Genomic DNA, 16,806 nt, shown 5'->3' with positions numbered 1-16,806 from the left:
ACAAGACCTGATGTAGGAGCAAACCATTTTGAGATAAAGGCCAGTGTGATCCAAATGTTACCCTCGTTTTATGGCCTTAGTAATGAAGACCCATATCGTCATCTCGATGAATTTTTGGAGATTTGCTCGACAGTGCGAATCAACAACTTTGGAGATGATGCGATGAGGTTGACCCTGTTCCCCTTCTCTCTGAAGGACAAAGCGAAGAGTTGGTTAAAATCATTAGATATTGTTCGAATTACCACTTGGGAACATATGCAAAGAGAATTTTTAAAGAAATATTTCCCAATTGGTAAAACGAACCAGTTTTGTAAAGCGATAACCAGTTTTTCCCAAATTGAAGGAGAACAGTTTCATGAGTCATGGGAGAGATTGAAAGATCTTCTCCGCAAGTGTCCCCACCACCAGGTGCCTCGCTGGCAACTGGTGCAATATTTCTATGACGGTCTTACTGAAAAAACCGTCAAATGGTGGATGCCGCGTGTGGGGGCACATTTATGCTCAAAAGTGAGGATGAAGCATGGTCGCTTTTTGAGACATTGAGTGAGAATTCGATGCACCATGCGACAGCCTCACGGTTCGATAGGGCTGCACCTGTACAGGATAGCATTAAGAAGGCAGGTATTTTCGAGTTAGGGATGAACCTTGAGTTGAGCAACAAGGTAGACCAACTGTCCCAGAAATTAGATCAGTTTTTGTTGGGTCCCTCCCCTGCCATGCAGGTGTGCGCGTTGTGTGCGAGTCCTGCACACCATGTCTTTTAGTGCCCAGTTGCGCCACAATATCCTGAGTTTGTCCAAGAGCAAGCTCAGATGGCTCAAAACTTCGCTAGGCCCGTACCTAATCCATTTTCCAACACTTATAACCCGGGCTGGCGAAATCATCCCAATTTCTCATGGCGCAACTCACAGATCCACCCACCCAACCCTTCCCAGAGTCAACCAAGTCAAGGCGGTTATGCGCCTGGATTTCAAAGATCTAGTTATCCCCCAGTCCAACCTGTTTATACTCAACCCCAGTCTCATGAGCCTTTACATAGTCAATCTTTTGAGGATAAGATTTTGCAAGCTTTAAGCTCACATACCCAGTCTATTGCAAAATTAGAGACTCAAATGGGGCAGCTTGCCGAAGCACTTAGCAGGCGAAGTGAGGGGACATTGCCTAGCCAGCCTATTGTCAACCCTAAGGGAAAGGAACCCATGCGTAGCTTGCATATGACTGATGCACATAAAGAGCAAGCTCAAGTAGTAACCTTTAGGAGTGGGAAGCAGTACCAAGCGAGGGAGGCTGCAGAAGAAAGAGAGAAGTTAAGCGAGAAGCAGTCTGTCCCTAATATTCTACCTCAGGAAAGCGAGAAGGTTCTTCCATCTGAGCCTTCACCATCCTACATTCCCAAAGCTCCCTTTCCTGAGGCGTTAGAAAGGCCGAGAGCATTAGGTAAGTCCAAAGTGAACATGCAAGAGATGCTGGAGATATTCAAGCACGTTCAAATAAACCTCCTCTTACTAGATGCTATTCAACAGGTCCCTGCATATGCAAAGTTCCTCAAAGAACTTTGTACGCAGAAAAGGAAGTCGATGTCCCATGTGCAGAAAAAGATTTATTTAATCGGGCAGGTGAGCGCAGTATTGCAACATCAAACCCCACCTAAGCTCAAGGACCCAGGGACTCCTGTCATCTCTTGCGTCATAGGAAACATCACTGTTGGGCGTGCGTTGCTCGACCTTGGGGCAAGTGTTAACATCTTGCCGGGTTTCTTTTATGACCAATTTGGATTGAAAGAGATGAAACCTACACCTATGACTCTTTAGCTCGCAGATAGATCTATCAAGATCCCAAGAGGGATACTTGAAGATGTTTTAGTCAAGGTAGAGGATTGTTATTTCCCTGTCGACTTCGTGATATTAGATATGGAGGGAGTTGATAGCCCGCAGCAGACTCCTATTATTCTCGGTCGCCCCTTCCTAGCTACCGCCAATGCGTGCATCAATTGCCGCACTGGTGCGATGGATGTGTCATTCGGAAATAGGAAGATACGGCTAAACATTTTTCGTGCTGCTATGGGGCCTGCTGTTGAGGAGGCTTCTTTCGAGGTTAATGTCATTCAAGACCTCGTAGAAGCAGAATATGCTTGGTTATTGGGCAATCCACCTCATGAGGAGGATAAAGAATCATTAGATGAGGATCACCTAGAATTACGTAAAAATCAGATAGGTGAGTTGAGTTGGATCAGGCACTTTGATCCATTTAGAGGTAGACAGGACGGGAACATAGTGCGCAGTGTCACAGATGACACTATTTTTCACAGAGAGCCCGATTGAGTCTGACTTCATGTCCATTGATCTCATGGACGATGAAGGATTTTTCCAGGGATCCGTCTGGTTGGGGACGTGAAACTTAGCGCTTTATGGGAGGCAACTCATATCTTGTACATTATTAGGTTTACTTAGAATTTATAGATTTTATTTTGTTTTTACTTTTTAGTTTTCTTCATGAGTTTTTCATATTCTTTTTGTTTCATTCATGGTTTCATGTTTTGTCATGTATACATTGCATTTATTACATTCATAGAACGTGTATTTTTAATTCATGTCAGGCCATTCTACTCTTTTCCCTCATTTATTTCTCTCATGTGCATTCACTTAGTTTCATATAAGCATGGGGGAGTGCCACTGGGACAGTGTCATTCAAGCATGGGGGAGGGTGTAGTTTGCACACCTTGATATTTCTGTTTACGTTCTTGCACATGTTTACACATATCTCATGAAAAATAGATTTTGAAAGAAAGAGTTTGAACTTATATGAATGTTATTTCAAATCTGATGTTTTTAGAGGATTTTTTAAGCCCCACGATTTTTTTTTTTGACATAGATCTAAAAATTATGGTTGTTTATGCGGATTTCAAAGAAATGAGGATAAATACATGTTAGAATTTATTTTGAATCATAAATATGAATATGCACAGTTCTATTTTTAAAAAAACTAAGCAAATGAACAAGAGTAAAAAAATGAACTCAAAAGAAAAAAATATAGCATGTGTTAGGTTGTTTGGATAATTCCACAATCCTTAGTAGATGGAACTTAGATGTAAGTTGAAACTTTTAATTCCATTTCGAAAAGGAGAGTGGAAAACTTCGTGATCCTAAGTAACTGAGAACAGATACAAGTTGAAATATTTGACTCTCATGTTATAAAGGTGAATGAAGTAAGTCACTTTTATGTCTTAGTTGATATCTTTTTGTATGTATTGAAAAAAGTATAGAAGATATTGACATTGCACAAGGCATAAAAGCAGACCACACGCAAGCTATATGAGAAAAATAAGTGCGCAAAAAGAAAAAGCGTGAAAAGAAAAAAAAAAAAGAGAGAGAGAAAAGAGCTTAAAAAGAAAGAAAAGTTCAATGCTTGGAAGTGTGATTGAGAAAACCTGTGCAGAAAACATATGAGTGAGGATAAGTAAATAATAATATGTTTTTATTGGATTTTCTAAGAATAAAACATAAATAATTATGATATTTAGAAAAGTGAAAGAAATTCTTTTTCTGTGGTGGTATATAAAAGACTCTAATTATGTTTTGATTTAGAAATAACATGAAATATTTGTGAAAATAAAGTCTTTAATTACCTACTGATTGTGAGGATGTGTAATATTATGCATACATGACAGAGATGTTTGTGGGTAGCATCACTGCAAACCCTCACGAGACCTTACTCGTCCACTGGGGTAACCCAGGGGTTGAAAGAGCTTGTTGCATGAGCTAAATGCAACCGTGATTCCTACGAAAGTGAGTTAGGTGATAGTTTGATTTCGTGCATTTTTCTAGTTTGCTCGAGGACTAGCAAAACATAAGCATGGGGGTATTTGATCATGCATATATTTTAGGGATATTTCATATAAAAATATGCATGATTTAATGAGAAAATGATTTAAAAACCCAATTTTATGTTAGTTTCGAGTAAATGTGCTAAAATAGTATAAGAATAGAAAATGCATGAAAAATAGTGTTATTTTACATTTTAATGCCTATTTTAGTGTTTGTCATAATTGTAGTTGTTTAGTTTTTGAAAATCATAAAAAAATTAGATTTAGAATAGACTTAGTTTTTGTATTTTCTAAAACATAGTCATTTTGAGTTGCTTTGTAAATAACTTTTTGAAGAGAGGTTTTGAAATGGAATTCTTTGAAATAAGATGGACTTATGGAAAAACTTTCAAAATTATAAATACCATACGTAGGGGGAAGAGAGGCTTGTCTTCTCTTTTATGCTTTTGCCTTCTCTTCTAACCCTTCTCCTTCACCTTGTTTCTTTCCTCCTTCTTCTCCTTCTCCCTTGATCTCTCTTCTTTCTCAATCCGGTGGAGGCATCCAGCTACGGTAATGGCATATAGGAGGATTCCAACTCTTTTCTAATCCCTCCGGTAAGTTCTTCTTCTTCTCCTTCTTCTCTTCTTCTTCTCTTCTTCTTCTTCTTCTTCTTCTTCTTCTTTTTCTTTTTCTGAAATTTTCATTTTAATTTCTGTTAAGCATTCATAACTCATGATTAAAGAAATTTGAGTTGACTTCCTGTTTTTGTTTCAGTAATTGTTAGAATAGATTTTAATTGTAGTTCATATAGATCGTATTAATTTTTTTCTATTTCAATAAAAAAAAATTGTTAAAACATCAAATGTGTTTTTTTTAATCGATCAGATGTCCGATCAACTTCCATTATCGTGATTTTAACATCAGAGAAGAAATTGAATCGGATACTTCTGAATCAATCATCCGATCGGATATCATTTGACTCCCGACGATTGAAGCGTGGTCTGTATGAGTCGTCCGGTGATTATTGACGGTTTTTTTTTTTTCCGGCGACTGAATATGAAAATCTGATTGATTGATCGATCGGATGCCTAATTTTGATCCACTGAATGACTAAATCAATTCCAGTTTGCTAGAATTGTGTTGAGGCTTGATTTAGTTGAAGATCATTGGAAGTTCGATCAATTGAAATCAAATTATCGGATATCTTAGTTTTGATCGGCTGTTTACAGATTTCCAGCAAGTTTTGTGATTGTTTTGATTTCCGGTGAGAGATACATACCGTTTTCCAGCAATGATCTAAATCATCTAGATAATCTGGATATGCGGTAAACAGTTTTTTTTAACTGACCGGAATCTATTTCAAAATATCTGGAATCATTTACTGATTCTGATATTTACTCGCCGGAAAATTCTTCGTTACAGAGGAAACCTGTTTCACGGTGGAACAAGATCTGATTGATCGATTTTTTTTTTTAAGTTCCTAGTTTGATTAATATCTCTGGAAACCTCATTATCCGTCAGCATAACTCCACCTGAACTTTAAGTTCACCTGAATTTCACATCCGGCAGAGTCAAGTGAGCGGAATTGGATATTCCGGCTGAGTCATTTGAACAGAAATTGAAAATTCTGTTATATATCCAGTGAATGTCAATTGAAATAATTTTTTTTCTGGATTCATCAGAAACTGAAATATTATCTGAATGTGAATCAATTTGACATCCGATATTGAATGAGCCATGATTTGATTCTATTGAATAATATCATGAATCCATATTTTTCATCGGATTGACAATGTGATTTCTGAATTGACAAATGAATTTTACAGTTAATTGGATATCCGGATCTGGTTTTAGATATCGAATTATCAGATGATAATGCTTTGCTGAATTTTTTTTAGATATTACTTAATACTTAGATTACTTAGTGTTTTGATATTAGATCACTTAGTTAATTGATTAACTGATTCGTTGATATTAGAAATAGTTGCTAGTCATTTTGCTATTAAAAATAGTTTAGTTAAGGAAGATAATCAGAGTTGTTAATTACTTTGCAATTAGTTAGTTAGATTTAATAAAAGAAAAAAATATATCATTTGCATTTAAAATTGTCATTTAGATTTCTTTAATGATTTCTTTCATATTCTTAGCCTTTAGTTAGTATATTTTTTTTAGTACATTCTATTTCTTCTTTCTTTGGTACTGCTTGTGTTCATTTGATTTGTGCAGGATTGCACGAGATTGGAGCAGAAGAGACTACGTGACACGAAGTACGAAGATAGAAGATTTTTACTTTCAGTTTAGACTTAGAATTTTAATTGTGTTTGTAAATATTGCACTTTACGCCCTCTGCGAAGGGTATTCATTTGTTGTAATAGTTAGTTGTTTTTACTTTTCTTAAACATTTTACATTTCAATAAATTCGGCAATAAAGAATAGTTAGATTTGTGTACTTGAATACGAAATATTCCCGTTCCCTAAGTTCGACCCGGTCTCATCCACTAGTGAGAACCGGTTTTTATTATTTGATGTCTGGTTTTCACATGTTTTTCATATAAAAATCTTTTCAAAATTACAATGATTTAAAAGAAGAATACGAATGATACTCAGATTTATGATCTTCACATTAGCCACATTCAGCCTACACTCTTAGGCTAACTTCAAAAATGCACTGCATGTTTCAAAATACAAAAAAGTATTTCTCAAATTCATATTCATTCATTTCATGCATTTGCCAATTCCAATTCAAATCTCAATTCAAAGAAGTTCATTTTCTCAAAATCTCCTAAGTCTTATAGCAAAATCGATTTTCCCAAAAGCATTGAATTTCAAAGAATATTTCAAGTGTTTCTCAAGTTCATAAACTCAATTTTCCAAAGTTATGCAGTCAATTTCAAAGTTTGAAGTTAGAATTTTTCTAAGTCTTATTCAAAAGAATATGGATTTGCCAATGATATTTCAAGTATTTCCCAAGTTCCAAATTCAAATTTTCTAAGTTAGAATTTCAATTTCAAAGTTTGAATTCAGAGAAACCAAGTCTCAGAATCGATTTTCACCAAATGTCAAGGATTCCTCAAAATCGATTTTTATTTCTCTCAGAAGTATATTTCAAATCCCAATTCACGATTTTCCATGTGATACCTATTCTAAATATTTCAATCATTCAAAGCAAACATCATGTTTTCAAAATGTGCATTTTCTGAAAATTCATAGCACATGCCTGATTCTATGTGCATTTAGAAATTAGAATATGATTTAGATAAGTTGAATAGAGTAGAGCATAAGATTGATCCTTGGTTCAATTACCCCTGTTAAAGGTGGCAGGAACGGTTGAACCTCGTACCGACAGGCGAGTCCCATTCTTCGGAATAATCCCGCATTTTAAAAATGAAGGCGAGTTATTTTCAAAATCTTTTTCAAAGGTCAGTTTGATTTGCAAAAAGTTAAAAATTTTGCAATGATAACACAAAGTTGTGCCCATTAGGAGATACGGCTATATATATAACAATAATAAGACTTAGCTATATATATATATATATATATATATATATATATATATATATATATATATATATATATATATATATATATAAAAAATATATAAAAAGATTGATTTTTTTTACTTTTTACACATCTTTTGCCTTAAAATAGACAAAAATAGACTTGATCAAAGTTGACCGAGTCCAAAATGTGGATGGACTCGGCCTTGATGCATTGACCGAGTCTGACACTTGGTTGACAGTGTTTGCCCCGTGTCTGAAGCCGCAATCGTGTCTGCACCCATGTTGGGGCATGTCGACGTGGGTGCGTCGACCTTATAGCTGAGTCCGTGTGACTTAGATGGGATCTAGTCATATTTATGGTGATTGGGTCTTGGCCAGATGTGCAACTTTGACAATCAATCTGTGCCTATACCAGTCATATTTGACTCTCTGAGCAACAAATTGACGCCTACTTTGGTTAGACCTAGAGTTACTGAAAACGCGCATGCACTAGGAGAAGTGCGCTTCACCGAGACGCACTTCAGAAACACGAAATGTGGCGCTTCCAAAATGCATGGGGAAGCACATGCATAATATAGGAAGCGCGTCCCCCTTTAAAGGGGGACACACTTTTTAAAATGTACAGTTTTCCCTTCTTAAAAAAGAATTTTAACATGTGAAAAACAAAAAATTTAAAGAAAATATTTTTTGAATAAGGGCAAAATGGATATTTAAAAAAAACATGAAAATAAAAAAATGAGACTTAAGGTTTTTGTTTTTTCACCTGACTCCTCTGCTCTCTCCCTCTTGTTTTCGGCCACCGGCAACCTCCTCCTCCATTGACGTCCGACGACCGACGACCTCCTTCACCGACGTTCAACAATGTCTCTATTCAGGTATGCTCTCTTCTCTCTCTATTTTGATTCTCTCTCCTCTCATCCACTGACGTCTGAGTCGTGGACTGACCATCAGCAGAGAGCCCTCCTTGCTGCCTGACGACACAAAGTGGGGTGGGTTTTGAATTTTGATCCATTGAGGGCTTTAGGCTCTCTATTGCTCACCTCAGGCATTGAGATTTTGGGTGATCAGCATTCTAAATGTTTTGATTCGACTGATCTCGGCTGAGACTCAATCGATCTCATTTGGGCTCATGACTTTGGGTGATCGGCGTTCCAACATGGCATGTTTGGGCTCTGCTCATTTACCAATGGACTGAGCTCGTGACTTTGGGTTCATATTTGGCTGAAGCTGAGCTCGAGATCGGCCCATCCCTAACTGAGATGAGTCAAACACGAGCTTCTGAATCATGTAAAAGCATCCCATATTATTTATACATAAAATTTATATCTCTTGTATATTATACTTAAAAAATATATATTTTGTATATATTATATATTTTTAAAATTTTACTCAAAGAAACTGCCACAGGTGCAGAGACCTAACTGCCATAGGTGAAGTAAAATATAATAATAATAAAAAAAAGAAGTTTTTTTTTATGTTAATATGTTTATCACATGACCAACGAGGGGCTCCGCTTGTTTGGCATGAGCAGTTATCACCTTGTATTGGGGACATTGCAAATTTGAATCCCAATGGTATAATTGTATTACAGGTAGGGATCCAGGGAGTGGCTATGTGTCATGAATAAGTGTCATAGCCAATCAGATGATAGCATTTCATGTGGGGCCCCATGCAATGCTGTCATGTGATTGGCCATGTCACTTAACCACTCTTGTGATCTCAATTCGGTTTTCCTAACCCCAACTTTCTCCGTCCAAAAAATATATGTTTATCACATGAAAGATCTCATAAGGAAAATTTAAAACAAAGCATAATCAATTCAACGTAAAAAAAAGAAAAGTATTTTCAATAGGAAACAAGTTTCTTCTCTTATGGTAAAAAAGAGAGAGAGAGAGAGGTCGTGCTTAGTCGTTGGGCTCAATTAGCGGAGAAAGAGAGGATGTGGGAAATTGAGGGAGAAAGGGGAAGAGCGGGAGTGGGAATGAGAGAGAGAAAGGGCATATTTTCGAGGCCGGTGCTCACCGTTCAAATCCCACGAGGAAGCCGCGTCCGCCACAGACGCCTCCCTTGCCGGGGTCAAGGTCGAGGAGGAGGTCGTGCACAGGTCAGTGTTCGACGTCAGGTTGCAGACAGACTTCACCCCAATCCTTCGTTGATGCTTTTCTTATTTATATTAAGAGTTTATAAAGTTATGATGTTTTGTTTTTGTTGGGCCTGATGTTTGTTGGGCCTGATGTAAGCTGCTCAATTGAGGTGAATCAATACCTCGAAAGGGTAGCCTATATGTTTGAATTGTAATAGCTCTTGAGCAAAATTATGAATGAATTAAATGCGTTGAGCTTTCTTTTGTTCACCCTCGTTGTGCTTGCTTTTTGTGATTGCAATTCTTCTTCCTCTATTCTCTCTTGCTTTTTTGCACTCTGATTACAAGCTTCCACGACTAGTAAACGATCTGATAAGTAGGCTTGCGGCGGTAAGTAAGGATCGTCGCGTTGTGCTGGCCCATTGAAGAAAATAAGTCTGTGACAAGTAGTACCAGAGTCCGTTCTCGTGCTAGGAAAGGGACTCCAGAGTTAGTGTCAACAGACACGCCGACAGGCTACGATTTGTGAGGAAGATATCGTGGTGCCTTATCAAAATCTGTGCAACACCAAAGGCAAGGCAGTTGCCGAAGCTGAGGAGATGGGTTCACCTCGGGGCCACGAAGAGATGGCTGCAACTATCAACAAGCTGGTGGAAGATGTGACTTCACAGGAGGAAGCGATTTCACGCGTAGTTGAATCATTCAGTGGACTGAATGATAAGGTGGAGAGCCTGCAAGAGCAAGTGAACTTACAGATGGGGCAGATCATTTCATTGACGACAACAGTGGCTAACTTGCAGGCTGAAGTAGGCGAACTTCAGTTGAAAAAACACACATTACAGCGGTCAGTGACCCTAAATGGCGGAAATGATGAGAGGTCATCAAGGATTGATGTGCCAAGACTCACAAAGTTTAATGGTTCTTGAGACAACAAGGTCATTTAGAACTTTTTGTTCCAAGTAGAAGACTACTTAGATATTCAAAATGTGATGCTTGAAGATCTTCGGATTAAGGCTGCAACAACGTTATTGGATGGGGATGGTATCGCTTGGTGGAGGCAGAATCACAGCGATATGGAGAGGGGTCAATGCATGATAGACACCTTTAATGACTTCAAAATAGAGCTACACAACTACTTTATGCCGAGGAATGCATAGAAGCAGGCATACTGGATGGTTTGTGAGCTTAAACATATTGGTTCGTTACAAGACTATGTCAGAACATTCCAGAAGCTTATGTTGGAATTGCCTAACATGCTAGAAGAGGATAAACTCAACTAGTTCATTGTAGGACTTCAGTCATGGGCACAGTCTGAAGTGGAAAGGTGCAACCTTCATATTTTGGAAGATGCATATATGGCGACTGAGCACTTAGTTGACACTCAGCGCAAGTCTTTCACCCCATCAACCAAAGTTGGGAAGAAGCCTGACCACGAAGGAAAGAAGGATGAGCGGCGACAACAAAAGTGAGGCGTCGACACGCCATCAATCCGACAAGAAACAAAATTATACAAAGCATAACAACAACAAGGGTACAATTATGACATGTTGGTTCTGTGGCGATAGACATATCTCCAGACAGTGCCCCAAGCACCTCGTAAAGGTCGATGGGCAAGTCAATGCAACGCGGGATGAATGTAGTAATACTGAATGCAGTGACACTGAGACCATGCAATCACGGATGGGAGCCATGCGGTTGATCAACACAGCTAGAAGTTGCGCAGTTGAGAATAGGCAGGTGAGCAAAGAACTGATGTATCTCGAAGTCATTACGAATGAAAAGTCTACTTCAGCTATGGTAGACTCTGGGGCCACACACAACTTTATCTCGCGAGAAGAGGCAGAGTGGTTGGGCTTGAAGCCCGAGCCAAAGCAGAGGACCATCAAAACGATAAACTCTGAGGCCAAGCCCATCCTTGGTGAAGCAAGAGATGGAGTTATCCAAGTGGGGAGTTAGGCCGGCAAAGCCAACTTCTTTGTGGTCCCCCTGGACGATTTTAAGATGATTTTGGGTATAGAGTTTCTACGAAGTCAGAATGTTATGATGCTGCCAAAGTTTAACACATTAACGATTATGGGGTCAAACTTGTCCCACATAATGCAGTACCTTACGTAGAAAGGCAACTCTTTAGTGTTATCGGTGATGCAACTGAAAAAGGGTGTCAAGCATGGAGAGTAGACATTCTTAGTTGATGTACATACAGAAGAAGAGAAGGTAGAAGTAGCAGTGCTGTCAACCCTAGCCCCACTGTTGGAGAAGTTTCGGGGAGTGATGCTTCTGAAATTGCCAAAGCGTCTACCACCAAGACGTGAGGTCGACCATAAGATTGAGTTGACCCCGGGAGTGAAGCCTCATGTAATGGTTCCATACCATATGGGGCCAATTGAGTTGAAGGAGCTGCATAGGCAGTTAAACGAGATGTTGGACGCAAACATCATTCGTCCATCGAAAGCCCCATTTGGCACCCTCATTCTTTTTTAGATGAAACATGACCGCTCCAAACAGTTATGTGTGGATTATTGTGCTTTGAACAAGGTCACGATGAAGAATCAATACCCATTGCCATTGATAACAGACTTGTTCGATCAGCCAGGCAATGCCCGTATCTTTTCCAAGTTAGATCTACGATCGAGTTACTGATAGGTGAGGATTGCTGAAGGTGATGAGCCGAAGACAACTTGTGTCACTCGCTATGGTGCTTACGAATTCTTAGTAATGTCATTCAGGTTGACAAATACTCCAGCCACGTTCATAATTTTAATGAACTAGATCTTCTACTCTTACTTAGATAAGTTTGTGGTAGTTTACTTGGATGATATCGTGATCTACAGCAACAACATGGAAGAACATGTCGAGCACTTGCGAACAATGTTTCAGGTACTGAAGAAGAATGACTTCTGTGTCAAATGAGAGAAGTGTCTCTTCGGGCAGGAGGAGATCAGCTTCCTTGGCTACATTGTGGGGCGTGGTGTGTTGCGTATGGATGAGCAGAAGATAAGGGTCATCCAGGAATAGGTTCTGCCAAGCAAACTGCCAGAATTGCAGTCATTCCTTGGTTTGGCAAATTATTATCAGTGTTTCATCGAAGGTTATTCCCTCATTGTTGCGCCCCTCACAGATTTGTTAAAGAAGAATCGGGTATGGCTCTGAACAAGAGCGTGCCAAGATGCCTTTAATGGCTTGAAGAAAGCCTTAGTGAGGGAGCCAGTGTTGAGACTGCCTGATCACTCAAAACCCTTTGAGGTCCACATAGACGCCTCAGACTTTGCCATTGGCATAGTTATTATGCAGGAGGGTCATCCGATTGCATATGAGAGTCGGAAGCTGGAGGATGCAGAGAAGTGTTACACGGTGCATGAACGGAAGATAACCACCATCGTGTATTGCCTCAGGACCTGGCAACACTACCTTTTGGGTGTCGAGTTCGTCGTCAAGACGGACAATATGACCATGAGTTACTTTCAGACACAGAAGAAGTTGACGCCTAAACAAGCTCGGTGGCATATGTTTTTGGCTGAGTTCGACTTTGCCTTGGAGTACAAGGTTGGAAAGAACAATGTTGTTGCAAATGCTTTGAGCTGCAGGGCTGAACTGGCAGCTGCGCACGCAAAGCCTTCTTAAGTGTATTTGAAGGACACATTGTTGAGCCGCATATGCGAATAGACGCAGCAGGATCTGATAGCACAACACCTTGTTTCTCTGATGCAGGCAGAGAAGATATGGCAATTTTGGCTACAAAATGGCCTCCTCATGACAAAAAGGGGATGCATCTTCATGCCGCGGTGGAGAAGCCTCCACCGAGAACTGCTTAAGGAGTGACATGATACACTATGGGTTGGTCATCCTGGTCAGGAGCGGACCTTAGCACTCCTTGAGCGCAGCTACTATTGGTCACAGATGAGGGATGACGTTGAGGGGTATGTGCAAATATACCTCATCTGCCAGCAAGATAAGAGGACAAACAAGATGGTTGTCGGTCTTCTTCAGCCTCTGCCAATTCTAGAAAGTCCTTGGGATAACATCTCTATGGACTTCAATGTTAGTCTGCCAAAGGTAGAGGGCCTCAGTTCTATTTTGGTTGTGGTAGATCATTTCTTAAAGTATGCTACCTTCATCCCAGCTTCTAAGGAGTGCCCTGCAGAGAAGACTGTAGAGTTGTTCGTAAAGTATATGGTGAAGCACTAAGGCATACCAAAGAGCATTGTGAGTGATCGCGATGCTCGCTTCACGGGCAAGTTCTGGCGTGAAGTATTTCGGCTACTTGGCTCTGATTTGCTGTTTTCAACAAACTTTCATCCGCAAACGGATGGGCAGACAGAGCGCATCAACGGGATACTTGAGCAATACCTTAGGCACTTTGCTAGTACCAATCAGAAAAATTGGGTGATGCTCCTTGATGTGACACAATTTTGTTACAATCTACAGAAGAGAGAGTCTTTAGGCCACAACCCGTTTGAGATAGCCACGGGGCAGCAGTCACTGACCCTGTATACTCTTGCCGCACAAGAAAAAGGAAGGTCATCCTTCGCCTATCAGTTTTTTTGCGACTGACACGAGCAGAATGAGTTGGCAAAGACATTCTTACACAAGGCAGCAAAGAGAATAAAGAAGTGGATGGACAAGCATCGTCGTCCTGCTGGGTTCCAAGTTGGGAACCAAGTATTGGTGAAGTTATATCCTGGGTGCACAGGCATCTTCTGCGGACGGCAACGTGGACTGCTTAGAAACCATGAAGGACCCTTCACCGTCACAAAGAAGGTGGGCAAGCTGGTGTATAAGCTGGAGTTGCCCCCAAACTTCAAGGTGCACCCAGTGTTCTACGTGTGCAACCTCAAGCAGTTTCATCCAGACAATAGAGATCCAAAATGTTATGTGCCATAATGCGCTCCCATAATGCAGAAGGCCCCGACAACACAATGGACTGAGAAGCACCTTAGTAACATCCTTCGTCAAAAGGTCAACTACTTGGGCAAAGCGAAGAAATATCTAGTGCAGTGGGAGAAAACAACAAAACCAATGTGGGAGCCTGCATTCCTAATGAACAACCGCTACCCAGCTGAAGTCAGGGCTTACTATGAAACAGATGATGCCGAGGACGATACATGATTTGAAGAGGGGAGTATGTTCCCTTGCGACTTATATTATAAAGTTGTGCTTAGAGTCTGTTTTGCTTTTGTTGAGTCTGATGTAAGCTATCCGGTTCAGGTGAATCAATACCCCGAAGGGGCAGATGCTTGAACTACAATAGCCCTCAGGCAAAATTGTGAATGAATTAAATGCGTTAAACTTTCTTTTGTTCACCCTCGTTGTGATTGCTTCTTGTGATTGCAATTCTTCTCCCTCTATTCTCTCTTGCTCTCTTGCACTCTCATTATAAGCTTCCGCGACTAGCAAGCGAGCTGGCAAGTAGGCTTGCGGATCACGCCGTGCTGGCCCATTGAAGGAAATAGGCCCGTGACACCGCCCGTGTCTGTTATTTTTTAAAGAATTGACTTGTGAAACACCATCCGACGTGTCCCACATTTGTTAAAAAAACATAATTTTTTATGTTTTTTATCCTGTGCAATGCTCCAAACGTGCCATCAAACATACCTTAAGGGCATGTTTGATACGTCGTTCTGAATCCCGCTGGGAACGGCAAAATCTGACAAACGTTGGTCGCGGCGGACGACATTTCATGCGTCCATAAATGTTTGTAATTTTTTATCTACCTCCCCCCTGTTACAAAAAGAACAGGAACAGAGGGGATGAAAAAAAAATGCATCGACAGGCGTGCTGCACCCGTCGATGCATGTCTCTCGATGAGCATGTCTCGACCCCTCCTCTTCCATCGCCCATGAGCTCTTCATTCCTATCGGATCTCGAGTTCTCCTTTGCCATCGACCCCTCCTCTTCCATCGCCTCACCACCACCGTCCATGATAGCTAGAGTGAGACAGAAGAGCTCCAATGGCCAAGCAGGAGGGGGAGAGCCTGCAGCCATCACCGTTTCTTCCTTGCCCCTGACGATGTTGCTTTACTGGAGGAGCCCACAAGCTCCATCTCTGACACCACACCAAAGGAGAATGTCTCCATCTCCCTCATGCTCCTCTCCCGCGATGTCAGCCCCCAGTCGGATTCCTCCATCACCTTCTCCTCCTTCGTGGTGCCCAGCCGTTGTCGAAAGTTTTAGTGTGGCACCTGTCATAAGATCTTCTCCTCCTACCAGGCCCTCAGCGGCCACCGCTTCGACCATAAGAAGTCCAAGGGGAGCTAAGCTTCGGTCAGACTCGACATCCTCCCTGACCTCTCCTGCAAAAAGAAAATCCATGAGTACCCTGTTTGTTTCAGGATCTTTGGGTTCGGGCAAGCGCTCGATGGCCACAAGAGGGAGGACACCATACTTGATCTGAACCTTCCGACTGGAGTTGACGATTCAACCTCGACCATCTTCGATGGGGAGTTCATCGATCTGGAGAACCCAAATTAAACTTCTGAAGTGGAATTTTTTGATTATTTCTTGGTTGCCCATACGGAATTTGCATTGAAAAAACAAATTTTTCTACTAGCTCAGTCATCCCTATCAATCCGTTCAGTTGATCAATGAGGGATCGATCATATTGGTTAACCAATGGGGTTTGAATTCATTTTCCCAAAAAATTTGGGAGGAAACCTGCCTGCGGATCGTGTTTCCGACAAGCTCATCAAGATTCTTGCATTACCCACAAGAGTTCCGGTGAACATTCTGTATGATTTGAGGCAAACAAATAAATTGGAGTAATTCGACCCATTATCCATGACTGTCCAAGTTATCCACACATCGTCATCAAACATCAAACATTTGAAACATAGCATTTGAGTACGGTCCAAACAAACGTTGGACTTTGAACAATTGTTACAGAATGAACAAAACCAATGTTTTGTTTCGTTCTTTTTGTTCATTTTGTCCAACTCTGGACAAGCCATCAAACATACCCTAAGGGACTGGACAAGCCATCAAACATACCCTAAGGGATTGTTTGATGGCTTGTTATAAACAAAAAGGACATAACACCGGATTTGTAACAACTCAACCAAGTCAGACGTTTGTTTCCTTGTGCTCCTTGTGTCCAATGTTTGTTTTATGCTGTGTACAAAGAGAGATGAACAAAGAAAAAGAAGTCATTGGCACCTCACCGCTGGCCTCACCACCAGCGTCGGTGACCCCCAACACTCCACCCCCACTGGCACCCAACGTCACCTCACCCATCACCGGCCTCACCAAATGCCAGCCTCACCCAACACTGCCTCACTCATCGTGAGCCTCACTCAACACCACCTGACACCCGTTGGCCTTGCCTCTGTAAGTAACCGTGGCTATTACATTATTAGGATTTGTGGCAAATAAGTTTGACCATTATGTTTATGTCTGGAAAAGTAAGAGTAAATTTGATGTTCTCT

The 16,806-nt window shown here is 40.7% G+C and overlaps 1 non-coding gene across 1 annotated transcript; it reads right to left on the bottom strand.

Moving 5' to 3' along the window:
* Positions 1–304: 304 nt before the first annotated feature.
* Positions 305–410, bottom strand: LOC149845445 (small nucleolar RNA R71). Its single transcript, XR_016430637.1, has one exon. It is a non-coding gene; the product is annotated as a small nucleolar RNA R71 (small nucleolar RNA).
* Between the last annotated feature and the right edge of the window lie 16,396 nt (positions 411–16,806).

Source organism: Nuphar pumila, chromosome 2 (genome assembly GCF_984573655.1).
Source record: "Nuphar pumila chromosome 2, dmNupPumi1.hap1.1, whole genome shotgun sequence".
NCBI lineage: Eukaryota > Viridiplantae > Streptophyta > Magnoliopsida > Nymphaeales > Nymphaeaceae > Nuphar > Nuphar pumila.
Note: the sequence above shows the minus strand (reverse complement) of the source record. Positions and strands in the feature narration are given on the sequence as shown.